Raw genomic sequence first — 26947 nt, 5'->3', positions numbered from 1 at the left:
CCACTGAATCGCAGAGAAACGAGAAATTATGATGCAGGGCTCCAGACTGCGACTAAAATGGTTACAAATGCAACAACAAAAAAACATTTTGACAGCAGTTTTTTAGCGGTTAGGCACAAAAATGCTGCATCTCCCATTAAAAGCAAGTGTCAGTATTTATGAATGCGACATGATGTGTGTGTGTGTGTGTGTCTATATATATATATATATATATATATATATATATATATATATATATATATACACAAAAAAAAAAAAATCTGCATATCACACATTTTAATAAACTGAAGTCCGCGAAGGATGGTATCAATTTGATCGAATAAAAATCTTTGTACGTGCAGAGAGGTATATTAATACCAGCAGAAAGTTTTCAGTCAACACGGATGTATTTTTTTTCGTCTGTTGCATCTTGCATCCCAGTTATAATAGATTTAGTTATATTGAGTTTAAGTATGATTTAATTGCACAAGATTCCATAGTTAGATGATGAGCTGATAATACCTCTATAGCCAAAGAAGCAGGCACGGTAATTTAAGAGCACCGTTACCATTATGTAGCGTGAGTTTTGTACTAAAGCAGGGTCAGCTGTTGCAGGGAAAACAAAGTTTATTTCTCAAGCTGACCATTTAAATGTGAAAGCAGAACACACAGAAATACTTGGGACTGTAATTAGGAAGTGTACTATGTGCTGCAGCTTACTTCATTGCATTAAAAAAAACAGCATTTACTAAATTTAGCTCTGATTGTAATAATGAAAATATATGAATGTGCTTGCTGTGGTGTATTTAATATCGTAAATATAGCAGAACAAACTCACTGCAATTTAAACTTGTTTTTACTGAAGAATAAACGGTATGTAAATCATAAGAGCTGTCTGTGTTACATGCTGTCTGATCAGGACCTCACCAACACTGAGCATGCCAGCTGCAGCATTCTATTGCCCATATTGCAACTGCACACAATTAAAGGTGCGGTCACTAATACACAACACTTGCAAAATATTAAAAATATAAACATACCGAGTTCATTGCAGTCATTAGCTGCATAGATTAACCATTCAGCAGAACAAGGCAACAAACAAGTGAATACAGACACAACGAACCTCGTTGTAAAGGTGTAGGTCTTCGGTTTTACAACAGCAGTTTGATTGCACATAGTTACTGGTACACCTGGTAGTCCCTGCTGGAAACACTGGTATTGGTGATGAAAAGGTTGAAAACCAGTGCTTTTGGACATTTCTTGAAACCATCTGTGTCAAGCCAATCACCTCTTTTCACCCACCTAACCTTGGTGATGTATTTATTTCTTCGTTGCGAGTATGTTTGTGACTATAGGGTTTTCTCTGGCAGTATCCCTCCTTCAGGGCTGGAACCATTCAATGTGCTATTTTTATTTAATGTCATGCCATGTGTTCTATTCGTGTCACAAAAGGCACAGCTCTTGGAAATTGCCAGTCATTGTTCGTCAAAAGTTTTTGTGATTGCCCAAAAATTAGGAAAAAAAAAAATCCTTGTTTAGGAAAAAAGAGGTGTTTCAAAAGGGGTACCCTTTTTTATTCTTTTTTTGCTGCTACTTAGAATCAGCTGTTGACAATTGTTTTGCTATACTAAACTATTGGTGTACATTTTTTTCCCCTTCCCCAAATGCCATTACTCTAAAAAATAAATAAAAATGAGCCTGGCTAGTTTCAGTCATAATTGGCCCTGTCAATTTCCCAAGAGATGACTCAACATTTGACAAAGTACCTCTTTTCAAAGCTTTTGCCATTTATAGTTATTGCTTGATTCTGTTTTGTTATGGTGTCATAATGAGGAAGCTAGACCAATTGTGTTAAAATAATTGCAAGTTATTTGAAAGGGAGTGCGCTTCCCCATGACTAACTGGTCTCCCATTGTTTATCTTCAAGAGGAAACCAGTTACTTCTTGTGACTGTGAAACGCTGATAAAATAAAAAGGGAAGCCACTTAATATGTACTGAATGGGGGGGGGGGGGGGATGTTTTTGTTTTTTAGGGTGTGTAAAGAAGGCAGAAAATAGAAATAATTACATAATTTTTAGTTACCATACAAGAACATTACTGTTTTCTGTAACAAAACAAGACCTTATTTGCAGGTTCAAAATGCTTTTAATTTATTCTTTCTTCGTTAATGAAGGTCTAGAAAAATAATAATTCATATTTCCACTTAAGCTTGGATCTCCTGAGTGTGTATTCTCTGATATGTTTGCTTGTGACCAGGCATTTCAAATGGTGTGGCAGGGCAGGAGCCCTGCCCCTGTAAATGTGTGTGGGGGAATGTAAGCAGGGATGGGGTTAAATCTGTCCCTGGCAGCAATCGCAGGTGTGGCCATCCCCCAGTTAGGTAATTGGTGCTAATTGGCCACATATATAAAAGGAGCCAGAAATCCTTTCTTGGGAGAGGGAGTTTGGTGAGTTTTTGATCTGTGTGTTGCTGTTTGTTTAGGTCTGCTCAGTGAAGGTGAATGCCCAGTCTGATGGCAGTTTTTGTGTACATTTGTGTGTTTTGTTTAAACCTTTTGTTTTGGCCCTAGTGCCTGTTTTATTTATTTGTTCCTGTGTTTTTTTTTGTTTGTTTATTTAATAAATGTGTGCAACAGTGCTTAACTGCAGCTTCTGTCTTTGAGTCTCCTAATTGCTGCTGGTAACATCTTTGGCCGTGACGCTAGCCTGTCACACGTGGTCATAGACAGAACAATTTGTAGCAGGCACCGGTGACCCCCCCCCCCCCCCTTTGAATATAAAATACAGTCTGGGAAATCTCATCTGATGTGTACAGTAACATGCCATTCCATTTTATTTTATGCACTAACACATCTAACACGAGATCTGCCAACGCACAGGAAAATGTTCCTTTTGTTCCCTTGAACTATAACTGTTAAAACCAAGAGCTACTTGTCTGTCTCAACACAAAATCTCAATTGAGTACTTTTATTTTGTAGACTGAACAGCAATCTTTAATTAAGTATTCCTATGAAATGTTAGCATTAGAAATTTTAGTTTGTGCTAGTATCTTTTTTTGACCACCCAGGTCCTCAAAAAACACCTTGTTTTTACAGCCAGGTACAATACTTCCAGTAAGAGCGTTAATGTACTCTGGGTAAAGTTGAGGACTGGAAACCAGGAGTTATATCCTGTTTCAGCCACGAACAGTAAGAAACTTGAACGCCTGACCAAGTCTCGCCCGCTGTGAAACCCCACAGGAAACGGGACAGAAGACTAAACACTGCAGATGAAGTGTATTTTTAAAGTTTAGTTGCTTTTGCTTAAACTTCAGCAGTTGCACTGAATTATGTTTTAAACAGGCAAAACTGTCATGTTGGCTAGTGTTCATTATATATTCTTTTATAAGCTGGCCGTCTATTTATGGAAATATAATTTGCATTGGAACATGTGGTGAATAAATGGGCTTAATAAAGATAGCCATACTGTGTTTTTAACTTATTTGCTTATCCGTCATAATGAACGGCAACTTTTCTTAATTCTTCAAAGCATATCTTAAGTGTGCTTGTTTTTTGGCAACATTACCCATTTCAAAGCTGGAGGTCAATTATGATGAATTGTTGCAATGAAAACTTTTTTACCCCATTTTCCTGATTTCCTGACTCTCTAGACATCCTTCAACTTGTTAAATGCCACTGTATCCAAGTTTTGTTTCAAACCCATCTTTCCTGTCATACTGTGATCCCAGTATTTATGGCATAATCCTTCTCCCTTTGCCCCTTTAGTGTATGTAATAGAGTATTGTAGTAAGTACTTTTTTATTTGAAAGGGTGCTTTATGAAACTACCAAACAGTAATTTATGCTACAGTATGACCCCAGTACTGTATTTCTGACCACTTTCATTTAACAACCCAGATTGTTTGCCACCACAATATTTTACATCAAAGGATTAAAAACTACAGTTCAATGCCTGTGTGCAGACCTTTGTGTGTTGGCCTGTGTCAGATATTTTATATAGATTTATGCATGTTGTTGCTGCCCCTAAAGCGTGGTGTGCAGTTTCTTTAATCTAAAGAATATTGTGAAAGTGTACCACCATGACCCTAGCTGTTACCGGCAGGCTGGGCATTAGCCTTCACTACCACATTGATAAACAATACAAAAATCACAGCACAAACACTCACCCCCAAACTCCTCTTTTTTTTCTTGTCTATAAGGGATGGAATAATATGTTGAACATTTTTTAATTATTCTCTGCGTAATACCCCAGATCGGGGATGTTAAAACAGATCTAAAATAGTTTGTAAATGTCATAGTCAAGTTTAAAAAAAAAAAAAAAAAAAGGGAAACAACTCTTCCAACCCCTTGCACTGCCATGTCTTTTTTTTAAAGAAAGTTTTGGAGTTTAGATTACTTAGGGTAGACCTTCTGAGCTAGAAATGTAATTTATCCAATAGCTGTGAAGAGGCTCAAGCATGTCTCCTTCAATTAGAAGGTATGCGGATTTTGCCAGAACATAATTTTTGATCATACTCTCCATGCAGTAATGACAGGGTAATGGAAAATGTAGCCACCCTTGACAAAAAAATAATTTCAAGCTACTGGTATTTCTTTTTTTTAAATCAGACATTGTAGGATACAAAATGTAACTTGGCAACCTGAACACTACCACGTACTGTATTAGAAATGACTTGAGGTTCACTGAGTTTTAAAGATAACTGTTATATAGTACAAGAAGAAAATGAACAGCAGTGTTTAGATATCTATCATAACGTGTACCTCGAGCATTGTACAGCAGCTTTGTGGATTATGCTGTTTTTAGGAATTTGAGGCTATGGGGTATTCTATGCTAACACACCATGTAAGGAATGTTGTGTTTTTTTTTTATCATCTTCTACATTGCAGTCAACTCTTCTGGACTCAAAGGTACTGTGATATTGCCTAATTGTGATGGAGAACAGTATTTATAGCTGTACGGTACACTAGGTTTCACACACAATCTTTCCAAGGATTGATTACAGCATAGCACCAGGCTTGTTATTGTTTTGCCAAGTGTGCTTTTGTTCGATTAGAATTTCACCGTGCAGCCGAATACTCGTGGGTTATGAGGCTGTTTGCACAGTACACGATGGATGGAAGGCCTACCCCCCTTTTCACTGCAGCCCTGTACTTGGGTGGAAACTCAGTGGTAGACCAGAAAACAAATAGAAACTGTGGCTCATTCAAAACCACTTGCTTTATATGTTAAAGAACAAGTACCTTTTAGCAGCATGTTGTTTTTTTGACAAGCACAGTATTATGTAGTCTGTTTGGTACTGATCTTCAAATGTTTAGGGGAAGTACTGTACAGTATTTGGCAAGTGTACTAAATATTTAAACATCAAACCGCTAAAAACAACTGTTCTGCTTCCGATCAGTGTTGAAAGAATTCCGAGATTTGTTACAGTAGATGTGCTGTATGTATCCTAGGGATTGGCTAAAGAGTCACAGGAGATGGTTTACATAAATGATAGAACTTGGTATGGACATTCAAATTCTTGAGTGATTAATTTTTGCTCCAAAAAACTGTTTTATTCACTGGGTATATAGGGGAGGCTCCATACCTATATGGCTATAAAGGAGATGATGGGTCTTTAGCGAAACGCTTCTCCAGTTGTGTTGAAACTTTGCATAGTCTACATGTAAATAAGTTGTGAGAAATACGTTCACAAACCCAGGATTTATATGGAGGAACCTGTCTATGCATTAAGTCACTTGAATTATTAAATCTTGCGTAATAATGCTTTTTCCATGATGCTGATCTAAATTTGTGTTTACAGCTGTGACCTGGGGATGTATTTTATTAACATACTGCAGTAGTAGTAATATACATTTACAGCACCCCAAAGAACAGCATCCTCATTTTTATTTATATGAAATACAAGGGATTGTTTACATTAAACATACACCATTTTATTAAACAAATCATTAATACAATCTTAGTTATAATAAAAAAAATAAGCTGGACAAACATTACAATTACTGTTCATAATTGCATTAACATTATTTAAAGACTAGTCACAGGTATTATTATCGGTATCGGCCGATATGGGTAGATAACCATCGGCTATCAGTATCGCCCAAGAAAATCTTATCGGTGCACCCCTAAATGGAACTAATGCAATTCTTTGTTGAAATATATTTAGTTGTATCCTTATGTTCTATAAGAATGCAACCATATCTGTCATCTAAGCATTTGATATGCCATCAGTACGGTTAACCAGGTTATGTTTCATCAGTGCAAATTAAGTGGTACGAAATGCTTCTTATCTGTCTTCAGTTGTTTACTGCATAAAAAAAAAACTAGTAGAATATTAAGTAGCAACATGCTACCAAATATACGTTAACTTCAAGCCTTGTGTGTGTATGTGTATATTATATATATATATATATATATATATATATATATATATATATATATATATATATATATATATATATATATATATAATATACTGGTGCACAAAAGAAACGCAACACTCTAATGGATTTAATCAAATATTTTAAACATAGATATGAAACAAAGTCACAGTAAATGTGAACAAAAATACAGATCAAAGAATTATACGTTTTCAGTGTGACACATGACACGCTGTCAAAATGAAAACATTACAAAGTTCGGGTATGACCTCCCTGAGCATTAACACTAGCCTGGTGGCGTTGATGCATAGACCTGATCAGCCTCTGGACAGACTCTTCCTGTGCAGCTGCAGCCAGCTGGCGAAGGGTGGCTGGTTGCGGTCGTCTCCTATGGAAGGCACTGGCGATTTGGTCCCACAGGTGTTCAATCAAACAATCAATCTTTATTTGATGTAGCCCCTTTCGTAGTGGACCACCATCACAAAAGGTTTTACAAGATACAATAACAAAAAAAAACAATGCATAATACATGAATTACAGTGAAAAACAATGCATAATACATTAAATACAAGGCTAGGATGTAAAAAGAATTCTGAAACATTGTGGATGCGAGAGAAAAAAAAAACAAAGTAGAGAGAGTTGCAGTAGTCGAGAGGAGACAAGTACATGACAGAGTATCTCGGGTCAGGAGAAAAAGCTGGCCACGGCAAGACCTTGATATTGTTTTCTTGAAGTCATGCAATTGTAATCCTAGCACTTGGCAAATTCCGAGGACTTCTCTTGTGCACAGCCTTCTTCAACTCATACCAAAGATTCTCTGTCAGATTTAGATCGGGACTTTGACTAGGCCATTCCAGAACCTTGATTTTTATTATTCTTTAACCGTTCTGAAGCAGATTTTGATGTGTGCTTTGGATCGTTGTTGTGTTGTAATGTCCAGTTGTGCTTTAAACCAAGTTTTGTAGCGGAGGGTTTCAGATGATTGGCCAATACCTTTTGGTATGCTATGGAATCCATTTTACCATGTATTGGAACAGTTTTTCCTGTGCCATTAAAGGAAAAACATCCTCATAGAAGGATATTACCACCTCCATGCTTGACTGTAGGTATGGTGTTCATTTCTTTGTACGCCTCACCAGACTTTCTCCAAATGTAACGACTATCAGTGTACCCAAATAGCTTGATTTCTGTTTCATCACTCCACAAAACCTTTACCAGAACTCATATCCATCATTAAAATGCTGTTTTGCAAACTTTAAGCGATTTGTCCTTGTGAGGTTTTCCTAAGAGTGGCTTTTTCCTTGGCCTACGACCATTGAGACCTTCACCATGCAATACTCGACCTATGGTTGAAATGGAACCCCAGTCCCACTTGCAGCCAATTCACTTTTATATTTGGCAGTCAATCTCGGATTGTTATTAACCTTCCTCACAATTCTTCTACTTGTTCTTGGTGAAAGAACCATCTTTCTTACAGACCGGGGGAGCTGAAATGCTTGGAAACCTTCTTGCATCCTTCTCCAGCTTTCACAATAAATCATTTTCTGCCTAAGGTCTTCAGATAGCTCATTACTTTGTCCCATATTGACTTATTGGTAATAACAGTGATCATCCCATGCCTAACCCTTTTATACTCTCTTAAGAATGTTCACCTACAATTCAGCATTTTCTAGACTTTTCTAAAATTAGGTTCTGCATTATCATATTGAAATTTCTAGCACCTTGCAGACAATACTATCATAGCATCAAAGGGTATTAATACTTATGAATTAATATTTTTGGAGTTTTGCAAAAAAAAAAAAAAAAGCTGAAATAAGTAATTGTAGACATCTATTTCTTGTAACTTTTTTGTCCTCATCCACAAAAACAAAACTTCTGCTACAACAGATTTCCCCAAAAGTTCTTTTTTTTCCCGAGAAAGTTCTAGAAATACACGTCTGTATATATAATATATATATATACAGATGTGCTCAAATTTGTTGGTACCCTTACAGCTTATTGAAATAATGCTTCATTCCTCCTGAAAAGTGATGAAATTAAAAGCTATTTTATCATGTATACTTGCATGCCTTTGGTATGCCATAGAATAAAGCAAAGAAGCTGTGAAAAGAGATGAATTATTGCTTATTCTACAAAGATATTCTAAAATGGCCTGGACACATTTGTTGGTACCCCTTAGAAAAGGTAATAAATAATTGGATTATAGTGATATTTCAAACTAATTTAGTTTCTTTAATTAGTGTCACACATGTCTCCAATCTTGTAATCAGTCATTCAGCCTATTTAAATGGAGAAAAGTAGTCACTGTGCTGTTTGGTATCATTGTGTGCACCACACTGAACATGGACCAGAGAAAGCAAAGGAGAGAGTTGTCTGAGGAGATCAGAAAGAAAATAATAGACAAGCATTGGAAAGGTAAAGGCTACAAGACCATCTCCAAGCAGCTTGATGTTCCTGTGACAACAGTTGCAAATATTATTAAGAAGTTTAAGGTCCATGGAACTGTAGCCAACCTCCCTGGGCGCGGCCGCAAGAGGAAAATCGACCCCAGATTGAACAGAAGGATAGTGCGAATGGTAGAAAAATAACCAAGGATAACTGCCAAAGAGATACAAGCTGAACTCCAAGGTGAAGGTACGTCAGTTTCTGATCGCATCATCCGTCGCTTTTTGAGCGAAAGTGGGCTCCATGGAAGAAGACCCAGGTGGACTCCACTTTTGAAAGAAAAACATAAAGCCAGACTGGAATTTGCTAAAATGCATATTGACAAGCCACAATCATTCTGGGAGAATGTCCTTTGTCCTTTGGTGACACCCTTATATACACAGGTAGGCTCCTCTGAATGACACAAACACGCATAAGCGTGCCGTACAGTTGGGTTCAGCCACAACTCAAACGCACTAATTCTCCACAAGCGCTCCCGCCTTCCCTGCCACAGACCTCACCAGCCGCCATTGTTAGTTACCCATATTTGCCGATACTGATAAGATAGCGATAGTAATAGACAGTGCAGGTAAGCAATTGTAAACTACTAGAACAAGACATAGGGCCTATATTTATACTGTTTTATAATTCTAAATGTTAAATGAACAGATGTCGTTTACTTGTTGTTTTTATGACAAACATGAACAGGTATTGTTTACTTGTTGCATTTACTTTAAAATTTAAAATTAATACAATGAATAACTTATCGTATTTATTTTGTTTTCTGATCTCTGTGTGCTGCTGATCAAGCTTGAACTGCATGTTTTATTGTGTTGGCTGTATTTGTAATTTCTAAACTATTGCCCTTAGTAAATTTTGGTGACCGTCTCAATTGGTACATTTCCTGGTTAAATAAATAAATACATTTTAAGCTATTTACAGTTAAGGATGATAATAATAATAATAATAATAATAATAATAATAATAATAATAATAATAATAGCATCAGTAATAAAACTGATTTAAATTAGATGGACATAGTAATTTAATTGTATCAATTTTATATGAGATTAAAACCGAGATGTTTTTTTTTTTTTTTTTACCGCTTGACAGCCGTTTATATATGTTGTAAGTAGGGAGAGGGTTAAATTCCTCCCTGCCGAAGAAACACGGGTGAAGGGATGTTTCTTTAATTTAGTTGTGTTGATTATTTTCCTTTTCTGTGTAATTTGTTAGTTCTCCCCTGCACCTGGAAGTAATTGTAAATTAGAACCAGGTGCAGGGTATTTAAGAGGTGCAGTCAGTCTGCACTGGGCTGCTGAGTAGAAGGAGGCAGGTGTGCTCTGCTTCTGAGCAGTCAAAAGTAAGTGTTAAGAACTGGGTGGTTTTGTTTTTGGCAGGTAAACAGCTTAGCTGTCCTGTTTTATAGTTTAGTGTGTTCCTGTGTGTTTTAGTTAGCTCTGACGAGAGCTTGGTGTTTATTTTGTTTTTGTTTGTGTTTTGTTTATTAAAAATAGAGCAACCACGCTTGAAAAATCAATTTCTGTGTCCTGGGTCCGTATTTATAGGGGCAACAAACCAGAATAAGTCTCGGCTCTGTTACAATATATAGAATAATAGATGGGCTTCAGTGAGTTACAGGAAAATAATTACATCTAGGGTTTCTGTGATGTCATAAATTGCACATATAAATGAAAAAAAAAACGCGTAACTCTAAACTCAAAAATATATACAGAGTACACAAATATACATGTATCCTTTTAATTCACATACCCTCTGTCACACACAGTAACAAACTTATTTAAATTAATGCAACAATATTACATTGCCTTAGTTTAACAATTTTTTTCTTTTTTTTAAAAGCTACTCAATCAGATGGCAGTAGGTTTGTAAAGCTGTAGATTGACTTAATTATTTTTAATACAACTTTGCACTGTGACACCGAGAGTGCAACGCCCACAAAACAATTATTTCTCTTTATCTAGCGGCCATATAGGAAACCAAAACATACTAAACAAGCATCATCAGCATTCTTCTGAGTAGTGTAGTTTAGAAACCAATCCTTTAACCCTTCCGCTCCCATGAACATTCTGTTTGAGGTCTGACTGACATAACGTGACTTTCGGCCTGTGTATCAGGACAAATATCCACAAAGTATACCATATTATACCTTTCTAACCAGCTGATAATCTGAAGATTATTAAGAGAATTATGTTTTCAAACTATGGTGAAATATACTCTATGATTACATAGTTTGAATGTAAAAAATAATTTATTGATCTCATACCTAAAAACTGTAAATGTATGAGTGGTAACCACAAAACTCAGGAAGTATGATCAGAAAGAATGATAAGTAGCGTGTCTGGTTTTCATATTACACTAAATTGTTTGACGGATGTGTAATGTGAAGAAGTTCACCATCAGATAGATCTGTCAACTTAAAAACATCTTCTGTAAAAAAAAAAATATTTTTTTCTTTTCTGGCCGATAAGCGTTCTTGGTTATGTAAAGTCATTTTAATGTGCTCTCCGGTAATGCTGCTCTTTAAAATCATGGTATACACAGTAATCGAAACCGAAACCTAAGATGCAGAAATTCTGCACCTCATAATAAAAGGTATCTGTATTGGCCTGGTGTGTGAAGTCTGACTTGCCATGTATAATGCACAAAAAATAGATGGGCTTAGTTTTGGCAAGTATGTTCTGAATTACGTTTTCTTTATTTGATTTCATGAAGCAGAAATTATTATTAACCACTAATTGATTGTTTAATAAAAGCAAAATTCTAAGTTATGTTCTGTATGTGTTTGTGTTTTGTGGGACGATGAGAGGGCAAGTAGATTTATAAGCATTTTGTCCCATTGACACAGTTTTTTTCAAAAATTGCACACCCCTGATATATATTTAAATAGCAAGAAATCCACCATGCAGTAGCATTATTAACTGTGTATTAGCCTCTTAAGCACTTTTGTACTTTTGGGGGGGATAATCTCGAATATCATACTGTGCATGGTATCGAGGCTCCCTAAATGAGGTATCGCAGGACACTACTTTCCACACTTCTTCACGTGAGAACTCACCAAGGGAGATATTACTTGATCCAAGTCCAGTATTTGACCATCTGCAGAGTTCCAGTAAGTTGAGCTCAAGTTTAGTTAAATTATATTCCATTTTAATTTAATACATAACAAATGCTTTTTACATTTTTAAAATGCAGATGTAATGTACTGTAGCAAGGCCTTGGACGACCACTTCATCACTTCATCATACTGCGTGTATTTAGTGTAGCTCCAAAAGACACTTGCGATAAGCATTGACAATGTAATTAACTTGTAGGTGGTGAAATCAATTCAGCAACTACAGTAATCAAAGACACTCCAATTAGATTCAAAACCTTACTCTAGAAAAATGTACATGCGTAGGAAGGAATCTGTGTGTTTGTCATTGACAAAGGACTTATTTATTTATCAAAGACTTGCTTTTTGTTAAACTTTGCTGTTACACAATATTTATTTCTGTACTGCATCATATTGTACAACAAGTAGTTGTCTAACTGCCCAGCAACTGATTTCTGGGTAAGAATTGGTCACACCCTGAAAACATTCAACTCAGAAACCACTGCCAATACTGATGGCAAGGGTGTATTGGAACAAGTATCACTTAAACAAGAAAATACATACAACAGCTTGCTAAGTTTTTAGATAGTTAAACCACTGGCTTTAAATATAACAACTAACACATACAGTATATACTTGTGGATTGGCAGAGATAAATAAAGATTAAATAAGACTTGTCCTGATCAAGATCTGTTCTTTATAAAAAAGCAAACAGCGTTAAACGTTGTGAAGAGGAAGCTTATCACACATGCTAGTAAGTGACATAATTATTCTTCGGTAAAGAAAATAAACTTGGGTCTAGCAAAGGCAACATTTTGGATAAGATCAAAACAAATACAATGGTAAAAAACTAGCAAGAAACAGTTTTTTTTATAGCATTCTAATAATTGTATTCCTCTCTGAAAAATTGAGTCCTGTGAGTTGAGTCTGCTAAAGGTGAGCTGTCTTTTTTTTTATATAATTAGATAGTGCTTGTGTTAAAGTTGTGGTTAATGGTAACTAACCTTTTTCCTGTTTTCTCATGGCTGCAAGCTCAACTGTCGTCTCCTGGTGCCATTAGTGTAGAAATGCTATATTGTTTTCGGCATTTCCTCTTGCACATTTTTTTAAAGATTGGGATCTTACTGGGCTCCTTTACGGCATTGTTCTTGTTCCAGTTTGATTGTCTCCTTGGATGATGTTTAAAAATAAATTTAAAAAAAAAACACACTAACTTTCATTAGCATTGTGCAGCAGGGTCAGTTCGACATCTGCACTGCAAGACCTCTATGTGATTCAGTTAAACCACTAAAAAAAAAAAAAAAAAAAAAAAAAAAAAGTGGTGAAAGCCAGACTGGACTGAGATCTATGCTGTCTTCCAGTGAGAAACATTAAGTAAATACATTTAAGTAATTTAAGTAATTTAAATGTATTTTCACTGTAGCTGCACCTAACACACTTCACAAGCAAGTCATTCAATGGTTAAGGTTTGTTGAATTAAGTACTGTTGTTTCACACTTGTCAGGTCATCTATTTTTGCATGCGTGCATTTTATTGTTGAAAGAGAAGCATTCCTGAAAGTAAATGTTTGTTTCATACTATATTGTGCTTCCTCATTAAAAAAGCTGTAACAGTAGCACAGAATTACTGTATAATGTGGTAGTGACAACCATTTACTGTAATGCTATGTGACTTGCAAAACACAATAGCACTAAATTACAGCATTATAATGAGGGAGCACTTAACGAAACAGCACCTCATAACTTGTATTGAATCATTGTCTTGCAGTATAGCCTGTGTATTGGTAACATATTTTTTGTTAATATGGAGACACTATATTCTCTAGGTCAAGTTTTTGATTTGTATTGTACATTGCAATAGGAATGTACTCTGCGACAGTCCTATGACAAAGCTGAAATTACTTGTAACTTCCTTGGTCTCAGAAACCATTTCAGTCTAGAGATGCAAAAAACCTAAGCTACTCCTAATTTGTAGCTTATACTTCTTTGTAGAGTCACCAGACTTTATGTAGGTTTTGTGTACTGTTTGGAAATAGAGATAGACGGTCTGTATTTTTAATTTTGTTACAGTCCTGATGGACATAAACTGGTTGCTGTCAGTGGGTGAATGGCCCAGTTCAGTGTTTGATGGTATAAAATATTCACTAGTAAAAGTATGGGAAGTACTTTATAGTGCACTTTGGATGGGGGAATACAGCTCCAAGGCACATGACTAAAATACAGTTCCATTTCAAGTATGAAATGTATCCATTACATAATGGGTTAACTTTGTTTACCTGAAAATTGTGATTTACCAAAGCTGTCCTGCAGTGACCGGCAGCGTCATCATGCCAGTCTCCACCCCTCCTGGAAGAGACTAGACTCCATGTTGCAAGTTCAACAGCGCCATTTTCTTTTCAGCCCGATTCGAGCAAGCTGCAGAGAGATTCATTGTTTCAAACAGTTTAATCGAAAGCGAAGGTTTTGTTTAAAAAAAAAAAAAGTATATAATTCAATTGTATCTTTCCTTGTGTAATTAATCGCTGAATTTTTATAATGAAGCTTTTTTTCTCAGAAGATTTGAGTGTGTTTTGTGAGTCCGTATGCGGTCTTGTGACACACTGGGAGCCTACGGCTTGCCTGCACCTGCACCTCCCCCCCTGTAGATCATTTCACCCTCTGTGTCACAGTTCACTTCGGCTGGAATTGTATCTCTGAGGAGATTTTTCAAGCTTTTCAAGTCTTGTATTAGTGCTACCTAGTCTGGGCTCAGGCTAATGTGTGCACTTGTGTATTGTGTGTAGTATATATTGTTTTGAACAGTGTCTGTTGTTACTGGATTATTTGTATAGTGGTAGGAACTGCCTATGTGCTGCTTTCTCTGCTGTTTTTCTTTTCCAGGTGCACTACGTTAGTTGCTGATTTTTTTTTCAGCTAGCAGCATTTTCTGGAACCAGATTGTGTTTGCTTACTCACGCTCCTGTACGTTCAGCTAGCCGGCTACACTGACCAATCCGTTGGCAGGAGCCTTCCAATTGGTGAGCTTGTCTCTGTGTTCATGCCACAGTGGTGGGCACGCTGTGAAGGCTTTTTAGCTCAGTCTATCAAGCGGGCACACACAGGCTCTGCGGCGGTGGTGGTGTTGTTGTTGTTGTTGTTGTTGCCGCCGACAGTGGTCTGTGCGGTTGCTTCCAGCCCCGCCTGATACCACCGCGGTTGCCTGTGCACCGCACCGAGCAGGCTGCACCAGCAGCTGCAGCCCATGCATTGGTCACCAGTACCCACCCCGTGCATCGCAGAGCCGCAGCCGCACCAGCCCGTGCACCGAACTGGGTCACGGCAGCCTCAGTGCCACACGAGCCGCAGCTGCACCAACACCGACCGGTACCGCACCGGGTCGCAAACAACCTCGGTACTGTGCCGCGGCCACACCGGTACCACTCGGGCATTGTTTACTGGTACCGCACCGACCCGTACAGCACTTAGTAGCGTACTATCAGCCTGCACTGATAGTTGTGGGTACTATATAAAAAAATTACTGCATTACCCATGAGCCAGTTTTCTGGTAATCATGCCTGGGTTCCACCAGTGCCCACAGTGCAATACAAACATCCCACCAGAGAACCGGGATACACTTTGTTTGCCCCGCCTGGGGATTGAGCATGCATCTCAAGCCGTAAAGGATTGCTGTTTTTGTGAGTTCTGCTCTACCGTCATGAGACGCTTGGTTGAGACTCTGTAGGCACGCCTGATAAAGGAGCCCTCAGACTCTCTCACCCCTGCTCAAAGGTCGCACTCTCCCTCTGTGGAGCAGAGAGACTCTCCACACCCTGCACATACTTTGCGCAGGCGGCACTCCAAGGGTAGAAGCTCCTCTTCATCCTCGTCCTCTTCCTCTTCCTCTCCACTCCCACGCAAGAGAAAGAAGGCAAAGCCTTCTCGGGCCCCACCCTCTGAAGGTTTCAAAGACCAGATGGACAGAATGTGGTCAGAATGCAGTCTTTGTTGACTAGCCTGTTAGATACGCACACTGCTCCATCTGCCCCCCGTGCTGTGGTTCCACTGATGGAACAGCAGGTTGAGGACGAAACTGTCTGGCAGCAGGACGACTCTGTGTCTCTTACAGCCTCAGATGAGCCTAATGAGGAAATGAAGCAGGAACTGGAACTCGGGCCTCAGACTGAGGACACCGAGTCGGAAACTTTTTCAGTTCTCCTTCCCTTTTCCGGGGAACTCCACAGCGCTACAAGTACCCTGGCCTGAGCAAAGCGAGCTCAGGAAGGCGATATTTGATCGACCCTTGGCTCCGGCTATGCAGACCTCTGGTCCGCCTGTCCACCTGGACTTTCTGCATGAGGTCCAGTCCTCGTGGGGTCACCCAGATGAAACAGTTCACAGGTTCTTGTCCTGCCTAGAGCTTTTTCAGCTCGGGAAGAGACTGATGGTGTCCACCTTCCAGCAGCTCCTTGGCCTGATGGCAGCAGCTTCCCAGATACTTCCTCTAGGTCTCCTCCGAATGCGACTGCCTACAGCCCTTTTGAGAGTTTTGGAGACAAAAGGGAGATTGGAGATGGGACGGAAATTAGATAAGATAGCCGGGTCGAGGGAGGATTTTTTGAGTACCGGCGTAACTCAGGCAAGCTTGAGGGCAGCAGGAACCGAGCCAGAGTTCATCGACAGGTTGAGAGTGTGCATAATGGAAGGAGCAAGATCAGAAGCACAGAGATGGACAAGATTAGTCTGCCAGGGGTCCAGGGAGCATGTGGCAGTAGTTGATTTCAGCAGTAGGCCGGAGACATCAGCAATGGAGAGAGCCGGGGCAACCGGAGGAGAGTCAAGGTGGTCAAGTAGTAAACTGGGTTTGTGGCAGGAGAGCGTAGAATAGATGTTGTTAATTTTGTTCAGAAAGAAAGAGGAGTAATCATGACTGGTAAGAGAGGAGGATGAACGGAAGATGATCTATCGGTATAGCTAGCTATTTGCTCTTTTTTTTTTTCTTTGTAGAAAGAATTTTGATGAAGTAATAATTTATCAACCTATTATGTGTTCATTTTTAGCATGGGTGAAACCAGGGTTAGCATTAATAAACATGATGTCCTGTAAGATTATAAAATTGTATTGTTTTTAAGTTACTTAATTTTACTTTTGGTCTATAAAATATACTTCATACCTTGAAATTGTACCCTTGTTGTTCTGGTACTGTAGGTATATGTACTCCATTGTCCAAACAATACTATTTGTAGTGTTTGCCTCATATGACTGCTTCCTAATGCAATTTGTCAAGGCACCAACTGGAGGGGAGGCATACCTTGATTTAGTCTTTTCAAATAATGAAGACAGAATAACTTAAACAGAGGTCAGAGAACCATTGGCAAACTCAGATTACAATATTGTCTCATTTTGAAGTGCTTTTTAAAACACCAAAATTAACGACTAAAGTTTACAATTTTAAAAAGGCAAACTATGAAGGAATGAAACAGAGACTAACAGAAGTAGGATGGCTATTTTTCAAAAATGTAGTACTAGAGGTGCAAAACAAATGCATCCCAAAAGTAGACCAATCGAATTCTAAAACAAAATGGCCAAAATGGTTTAATAGATCAATTAAAAAAAAATATTCAGGAGGGGCCCCTGAGTGGCACATCCAGTAAAGGCACTCTGCACGGAGTGCAGGATGCGCCCTATAGTCTGGACGTCGCCGGTTTGCGTTCAGGCCATTCCTTTCCCGACTGAGCTCCCGGGGGGTGGCACTAAATTGGCTGAGTGCCGCACAGGGGGAGGGAGGGCTAGGTTGGCCAGGGTGTCCTCGGCTCACGACGCACCAGCGAAACCCTTTGGTCTGGCCGGGTGCCTGCGGGCTTGCCTGTAAGCTGAAAAAAGCCACTTTAAAGAGCATTTAAAAGAGACCAAGAACAAATTTTATTTTTCACAAATTTTAGTTTTATTACAGATACACATTAATAAAACAACTCGAGTAGATGTACAAGTAGTGGACAATAAAATGGAAACACCAATGTAAAATCACTTAATAGGGCGTTGGGCCACTATGGTATCCCGCTCTGTGGAGTTCTCAGCGGACCGTTTTTGATGAAACTGGCTGCTCGCGCCCCAGGTTGAAATTTGCAGTCAGTTGATCCACAGTTGCTCGCCTGTTTTGCCTTGCACTTCGAATTAATGCACGGATATCACGATCCTGGAGTATGCGCTTCCGCCCACTGTTGCCCTTTGCTGATGATGTCTTTCCCTTGGAGTTCCATGCCAACATCACCTTAGACACCGTTGCTCGTGAAACATCAGCAAGTTGAGCTGTCTTGGTCACTGAAGCTCCTGCCAAACGCGCCCCAACAATCACCCCTCTTTCAAAGTCACTGAGGTCTCCTCTTGCAGCCATGCTAGCCATAATTATAGGTAACCAGGCCTGTCCAGCATTTTTATACATGACCCTAAGCATGCTGGGATGTTATTTGCTTCATTAATGCATGAGCCACACCTGTGTGGAAGCCCTTGCTTTCAACATACTTTATGTCCCTCATTTACCCAGGTGTTTCCATTTTTTTTGTCCACTACCTGTATGTCAATAACAGTATAGTATACATCATGTTTTAACTGCATACGTCATTTTTATTAAACATTTTCTGTTTTTTCTATAACATTTTGACATAAAAACAGACCTCGCACTGAAAAATTTAGTTACCATAATTTCTCATTAGTGGCAGTAAAGGTACTGTACAGTCCCCCACTCTTTAATCAACTGCCTATTTACAGTAAATACTGCCCATGCCCGCTATAAAAATACAATAAGATAATATATATATATATATATATATATATATATATATATATATATATGCCCTACTATTGCAACAAACAGCTAATGCTTAACAACGGTATCTTTCGACTCACATTCCAGCCGATAGTTGCAAAATCTGTGCATAGTTATTTTGTCACCGTTGTTATGCATGGTTTAGGTATTTTAGAAACAACTGTCTTTTTTCTCTGTCATCACAATTAATTCCCAAATGACTCGCTCAAAATTATACATCTGCGCAAGTGCTAGTCAGAGCTTTTGTTTCCCTTTAGACCTTGTCTATGGTAATGGCTGAACCTTGACAACTATGATTGCAAGTATTTATTTGAAGATTTTTTGTATTGACCTCCAAGTTAAAAAATGTAATTCTGTTGTAGCTATCCGTGCAGTTGTGTTTGTGTACTGTAATTTCCGCTGTAATTGTGTTCCCCTCCCGCTCTGTATTTTCACACCGCTGTTTTGTTTACCTCTGTCTGTGTCTGTGTATTCCTAGCCTGTGTGTGGGCATGTTCTGTGTCTCACCTATGATTGACTGTTGTCTGTCTGTCCTCATTGGCTGTTCTTTGTCCGTGCCCATTGGTCCTAGTGTGTGGATGAGAGCCAATAATAGGGGGGTATAAGGTGAAAAGAAGGCGCAGCGATACCATTTTGTTCTGCTGTTGTTGGTCTTGTAACCTGAGTAGCTGGCAGAGCTGTGGTCTCTGTGTGTGAGAGCAAGGCGTGCTGATTTAAAAGCCCTTTTGAAAGAAACAAGCATCTCTTTTGTTTTCTGCCTCCTACTTAAACGAAATACTATTTGCTTTATAATGGCTTTTTATTTTTGCATGTCATTTTGTAGGTTGCATTTCATTTTATTTCGTGCTATTTCATATTTGCGAAAAACACAGGGCTCTAAATATACCGTATGTTCAGGGCTTCACCTTTAGTTCCAAAAAATAAAAATATGGATTAAAAAAAGATATATATATATATATATATATTAATGTCTGCTATGGGGTGATCATGCACAGAAGCTGTAGCATTACACAGTAAACAGACTTACTATTTTCTTTGGTAAAGTACCAGATATGTGATAGCAAAGGTAATTGAATACTGTATTAATTTGCTGACTGGGTTGGAAAATGCCCTGGACATTGTGGCATGTTCAAATACAGTGTGAGTCTTTTATTACAACATGTGAATGTTCTTCGCATTCAGCTGTTTCCCATCTACTATTCTTTCATTCATTCACTGAAATGTGTGTTTTTTCCACTAGAGGGCGGCCTTTGGCTGTCCCTCATCAGGGAAGAAAATGCCCCCTGCTGTTTGTCTGCAAAACTGAGCAGTCTCTCAGGTCTCCTGGTGCAGCTGCTTTGTGGAGCTACCTTTTCAGCAAACCATGGCATTGTTGTGTTGCAAGGTTCTTATGATCAGTGTTAAAAATGGGCCTGTGTTCAGGAACACATAAGTAGTTACATTTTTTTTTAAAACAGCCAAGCAGATGAGCTACAGTACAGTAGTGCTTAAAGAATCATAAAACGGATTATGTTAAATATATTTTGTAATTTTTTGTTTGTTTGTTTTAAGCTCTTTTTAATATTGCATAGTTACTGTGCAGTTGAAATGACTTAAAAAGCCCCTTCATTAATGATTCACTGTCTGTTCATCAGTCTTTCAAAATGAAGTCCTTTTTAAATGGGCTTCGGGTCTCTGCATAGTTGCTCCTTTTTTTTTTTTTGGTCTCCATTGGATTCATGTTTGACAATTCATTATGACTTTGCAGTTTGTTTGTGTTGTATCCCTTGCTTGAAAAGCCCCAAATCAGTATGTTTCTCCCTAATAGAGCAGACTCTGTACACCTGCTCTATAGAGTGATAGAGTGCCTCTGATCAAATGAACACATGCAAATAAATTAGTCTTGTCCTAGAGAACTTTGCTGAATAAGCAACAAAAACCTGTAATCTGCAGGTGAAGATTGAGCAGGGAGTTACTATAGATCCAGAAAAGCATCTTATTACAGTGCACTTACAGTATAAATCCCATTCATATCACAACTGTAATATAGTTTAGTGTTCAATATGTTATAGTTTTCACAGTTAACAGAACACATTATAACTGTGTTGCTGTTGCTTAGTGTTAAAGTATTATTTTACAGTGTACTATATACTGCACAGTACATACATCAGGTTTCCCTCATACACTGTGATTTCCTTGTAATGTTCCAAATTGTTAGTTGTTATTATAGTTGTATAGTTGTTATTGTTAGTATGTTGCACCCTTTGACTTAAAATGAACCTGTAATTTGCTTTCAAACTTTCGTTTTAAAAATATATCTTCTAAATGATTTATGCAAGTTGTTGCTGCAGACCATCTAGTGGTTTTCTGTTGGTGTCCAGTTCCACATGAGTGATGTCAGTGTCTGACCTAGATTTGAACCCACTATCTCTTCATTTGGCTACCACACAGGTTTAATCCTAAAAACGGAACCACAAACTGATTATTGTGTTAGATGTCAATTGATATATATATATTTTTGATTTACAGTGTATTTACATTTTATGTGGATCACTGACTACAGTATCTTATATTTACAAAAATACAGAATACATAAATATCTCAAACATGAGGATTAGGAATACAATAATAAAAAAAAGACCCCAACAGTAACATTTGAACTCTTTGTTATTGTTTAATAATGGTAATATTATTTAAAAAAACAAATAGTGCAGTACTTTGGACAAAGTAATTTAGCATATAATACAGTTTAGGGTTATTTTGATCAATACGTACCCCTCCGGGGAAAAAGTATTAAACAGGGAAAAATGAAAAAGTGATTTTAATTTGTTTTTGACATTTGAAAAAGATACATTTTTATAACAGGTTGACAGACTTTGTTTGTTTGTTTGTTTGTTTGTTTGTTTGTTTGTTTGTTTGTTTATTTATAGACTACATTTCAAGTTTAATTTCATTTTACAATATTGCTCCACATCAGTATTTGAATTTTTGTACTGTACAAATGCTGTACAAAAGTAACAGTGCTGCTTTGTCAGGAGAGAGAGACAGAGCTTTTTAAAGTTAAAATAAAGCTTCATATGGATGCAGAAAGATCAAAGTCACATGGGTATGACACGGATTCAGACTGTACTTGCCAATGTAGGCCACAGTAGATAAGTGGATAGCCCAAATAAGATACCATTTATTTTTCTTCTTTGATGTTCTGCCAGTAATTGATGTAAAAGACGGGACAATGACTTATGGCAGGGGATTTTTTTAGGCACCAGTGGTGGAGCAGGTTTATGAAAGCTCTGACCTGCTGGCTACTGTGCAAGGAAACTTAGGGCACTTTCACACCTAGTTCGTTTGAAGTTGGATGTGGGTCGCTTGGAGTTTATATGTGAAACCTTCGAGAACCATGTAATAATTAAGCATAATAATAGCAAAACTGTCACAAGACAAAGAAAAGTTATAGGAAACATATGAAATTATTATTTGTTTATTTAGCAGACGCCTTTATCCAAGGCGACTTACAGAGACTAGGGTGTGTGAAGTATGCATCAGCTGCAGAGTCACTTACAACTACGTCTCACCCGAAAGACGGAGCACAAGGAGGTTAAGTGACTTGCTCAGGGTCACACAATGAGTCAGTGGCTGAGGTGGGATTTGAACTGGGGACCTCCTTTAACCACTGGACCACACAGCCGAGTAATGATTTAGTACTTGTAATGTGTCTGGCTTCATTATAATTGCACCATATACACTCGCAGGGAAAACATTGTGCCAAGACAAAGCGGTACAGACATTAGCTTTGCATTTGCGCTGCTCCATCCGATTTTAGTAAACCAGCTCCTATGTTGCATCTGTATCTCGACACACAAGTTGTTGTTGTCGTCGTCGTTGTCATCAATAGCAGCTAAATTGCTGTTGGTTGAGTGTACAGTATGTCAATCTTTTTCATAATCAAGGTTGTCTCTGGTAGAAAGACATTGTGGTCAGTAAGGCATGATAAAAGGCACGCTGCTGTGATATTTGCTTTAGCTTGAAATGTCTTCTAAACACCAGATATCGGTCACACATTTCCTTCAAAAGAGCAGTGTTTTTCCGACAAATACTTGACGCTCTGTCGGCATGTTCCATTTGTTCCGCAATAATTTGATGTTGTGAAAACGAAATAAAACAAAAGATACACAGACAACAGCACAGCCACAGCACGTAAAAAGTATTCTCCATGTTGGGCATGATGTAAAATGTTTTTTTCCAGAGAGAACATCCGCTTAGTAATCAGCAAGCGAGCTGAGTGCGTTTGGAAAAGTGCAATGTGAAACCAATAGAACACTAGTCTGGATTGCACTTTAAAAGAAACTAAAGTTCGATTTAATTTTTCTGGTGTGAAACAAACTGAAGCAAATCTGAAAAAAATGAGTTTGTTTGCAAGTGAAGCACGATTTGAATCACTTACAAATGAACTAGGTGTGAAAGTGCCCTTAAGAACTTTACAGTACTACTGTAAGTACCAAAGGCTTTGTGTGTGTTTACAAGGAAACATTTATTTGTCACATCTGTTTGGACTAAAAAAATAGTCTGGTTTCATTTTATTTCACAAGGAGTATTTGGCAATCTGTGATCTATGTTTTCCTGAACGCACTGCGCAAGTTCCTGTAGGGAAAATATGAGGATTAGATTAAGATTTTCCCAGGGAAAATGAGACCAATTTCTAAAACAACTAGGAAGTGGTTTGTGCAGCTTCTCTAATGTGAAAACACCACCCGCCCTAATAAACCTTACTAGTGTATGGTATGTTAATCTGGTTTCAGAAAAGGATGGCACGAATATGGGTTGCAGGTTGTTTCCTCCTACAATATGTAAGGAGTTTTAGCTTATACAGTGCCATGCACTTCCATTCATTTATATTCAAATGTACTGGTATAGTTTTGAAAGGAGCATATGCTAGATGGCAAGCATAGATTTTCATTTTTAAACAGATTCATATTGGTTTACAAAGGAAATATTTTTTTTTTTACACCCCCTGAGAAATGTTCTGCCCTTACAGTAGCATTTACAGAACAGGCAACATTTTGAATGAGATGGAAGTATACCTGAAATTCTACTGCAGGATTTGCAGGGTTTTTTTTTTTCATTCTCAGTTCACTGTTAAAAGCAGGTGGAGCCAAAGAATCACTGCTGTGTGTTTTGTGTTAAATTGCTAGCATTAGCACAAAGTTCATTACTTTCCCTATTTTAAAGTAAAATCAGCACTGTTACATCATTATGTTGAGATCAGATACTGTAGATTGTATTACTTGTATTGTAACACTTGAAATGTATTTGCTTACGATTGTAAGTCGCCCTGGATAAGGACGTCTGCTAAGAAATAAATAATAATAATAATAAAATAATAATAGATTAAAATATGAGAACATTCGTTATTGTGACTGGGATCCAGGTAGCTGGTTCCTGCGCAAGTGTGTGTGCCTTGGAGAAATCATCTGCGATGCACAGCAGGAGGCGGGTTGCTTAGCGACCAGCTGAGCGGTAGGCTCGCCCAGACCTGTGCGGATCGGGAGGTGCGGATTGACTGGGGGGCGTGCCCGGGATGCTGCACAGTGCTCAAAAACCGGCTGCGCCACAGCTCAGGGTGATTCCAATGCCATTGACCCACAGACACAGAGCATTGGTGTTGATACGTCACCAAGGCGTGCAGATTTAATTTCAACACATTGGACAAAGTAATTTAGCATTTGTACTACAACATACATAGTACATTTTAGGGTATTTTGATCAATCCGTACCCCTACGGGAATGGTAGCCCTAATGTCACATTTAATAAAGAAACCAAAGCAAAACAAAGATAAAAATAAAAGATTGCCACACAAAATAGCGAGCGCTAGTCCCACTAACAGGAACGTCCTGCTACTCTACCCTTGCTATACTGTTTTGGGATCAACATCCTCTAAACTGACCTACCTCTGTTCTGTTGCTCCCAAAGTCCTGGCCTCCTAGCGACTCCGGGCCATTCCGACAGTCCTGGCTAGGCAAGCGCCTTCACAGGCACCGTCTTGCAGTTAAAGGGTTCTGTAGTAGTAACTCCTGCAGAGCAGACGCTCCCCTCTTTTGATGTCAACAAACATGCAGCGCCCGTCTTTGTGTCCATTGGATTTCCGGCCCCCCCAGCTGTGGCGCAGCTGCTTTTTGAGCTCTGTGCAGCATCCCAGGCATGCCTCCCAGCCAGTCCGGGCCTCCCAGCCAGTCCAGGCCTCCCAATCCGCATAGGTATGGGCGAGCCTACCACTCAGCTGGTCGCTTAGCAACACTTCTGCTGTGCGACGCAACTGATTTCTCCAAGGCACACACACTTGCGCAGGAACCAGTGACCCGGCTCCCTGTCCCAGTTATACACACGCTATTTACTGTACATTGTACACATACATTGTAGTGTTATGGTATATTCTGATTTTAAAAGAAAAACATATAGTAGGGTATTTTGGTGCATTTAATTGTCATGTTTTTTGTGGGTAAACCATTCTTGATACTGAGGGTAAGCATTAATATACAAAAATGGATGAATTTGGCAACAACCCTAACTCCTATAGGAAGGCTGTACAACTGGACATTTACTGTATATCCAAATGAAACAGAAAGACAAAGAATCGTAATGTTAAAATTCAGGTTTGTTGTTTTTTTTGTTCCATTTATATGAAAATGGTTTGAATAAAGTGATGCTGGAAAAGGGGTGTGTTTAAAAAAAATTAAAAAAAAAAATTAAAAAAAAATTCTTCTTACTCCAACTTTTAATGTCTCTATACAGGAATCTAGCCCACTGGCAAGATAATACCGGTGTTATGTAATCCTAACTGAAGCGGTTAGTTTCTTATATTTAACAAAGAGTAATTGAAAAACAAATGAAAGTGATTGCATTTAGTCTTTTAGTGTAACAAAACAGATAAGTCCCTATTTATTTATTTTAAATTATTATTATTTATTTCTTAGCAGACGCCCTTATCCAGGGCGACTTACAATTGTTACAAGACATCACATTATTTTTACATACAATTACAGTATTTTTTTACACATTATTTTTACATACAGTTACCCATTTATACAGTTGGGTTTTTACTGGAGCAATCTAGGTAAAGTACCTTGCTCAAGGGTACCGCAGCAGTGTCCCCCACTGGGGATTGAACCCACGACCCTCCGGTCAAGAGTCCAGAGCCCTAACCACTACTCCACACTGCTAGGTCTTGATTAACTAAATTATTATGTGTTAAAAACCTTGACAGTTTATCATTCCATGCAGGGTTTCCCTTACTCTGATACATTGCACTGCATTTTGGATGCAGTTTGAACATTGATGATAGTGCATCACCCTGCTCTTGCAATGTAACCGTTTCTCAGCCTCAGAACATTGGATTGGTCTCTAATGAAAGTATATATATATATATATATATATATATATATATATATGGGTTGGTCTCTAAAAAAAGTATGTATATATATATATATATATGTGTATATATATATATATATATATATATATATATATATATATATATATATATATGTATATAGATATATATATATATATATATCTATATATATATATATATATATATATAGATATAATGTGTGTATATAAAATGTTCTGTTTTTAAAATGAAACAAATTGGAGGACATGACTGAAATTCCCTTACAAATGGTTTAATATTCAAATGCATGGATGGAGGGGGGGTGGCATTCTTTTCTGTACCCAGAATAAACCAGTGCATTCACATAGACACAGTTTCATGTTTTACAGTACAGGAAATACAGACTTGGTTATAAATGTTAACGTAAATGTTTTTAACCTTCAATTTTGCCTAATCGTGTCTGTCCATCCGTCTCTGGCTGTGTGTCACACTCTGCAAGGTCAACACGATGAATGCCTCGACTTTGCACCAATCTTCACCAAACTTTTACAGTCTTAGCCTAGTGTAGACATTGTAGATGGATTTGGCTGTAATCTGATACTTTTATTCAAATAAAAGTGACACAGTTCGTTGACAACGATGCGTGCTGGGTATCTGAAGTGCAATATGTATGTCACCTTAAGCAAAATAAATAAATAATAACAGGTATATTAAAAACGATATCACGGTTCTTCCAGTTGCCAATATTCAGTAAAATATCAATAACCTACCACATGTAGCTAATAAACGAAAAAAAGGTATAATGTCACTTTTTTTTTGTAGAAGTGTGCCTATGGTTGTGTTAACCGCAAATAGTATTTTTAAATAAAAAGATTTGTGGGGAC

The 26947-nt window shown here is 38.1% G+C and overlaps 1 protein-coding gene across 2 annotated transcripts in view; it reads left to right on the top strand.

Moving 5' to 3' along the window:
* Nucleotides 1–26947, top strand: part of LOC117409200 (protein furry homolog-like) — a 207520-nt gene that overhangs the window by 55403 nt on the left and 125170 nt on the right. The gene's annotated exons all lie outside the window — the stretch shown is intronic.

The sequence above is a fragment of the Acipenser ruthenus genome, chromosome 2, assembly GCF_902713425.1.
Source record: "Acipenser ruthenus chromosome 2, fAciRut3.2 maternal haplotype, whole genome shotgun sequence".
NCBI classification, from domain to species: domain Eukaryota; kingdom Metazoa; phylum Chordata; class Actinopteri; order Acipenseriformes; family Acipenseridae; genus Acipenser; species Acipenser ruthenus.
This window is presented reverse-complemented; position numbering and strand designations above follow the sequence as displayed.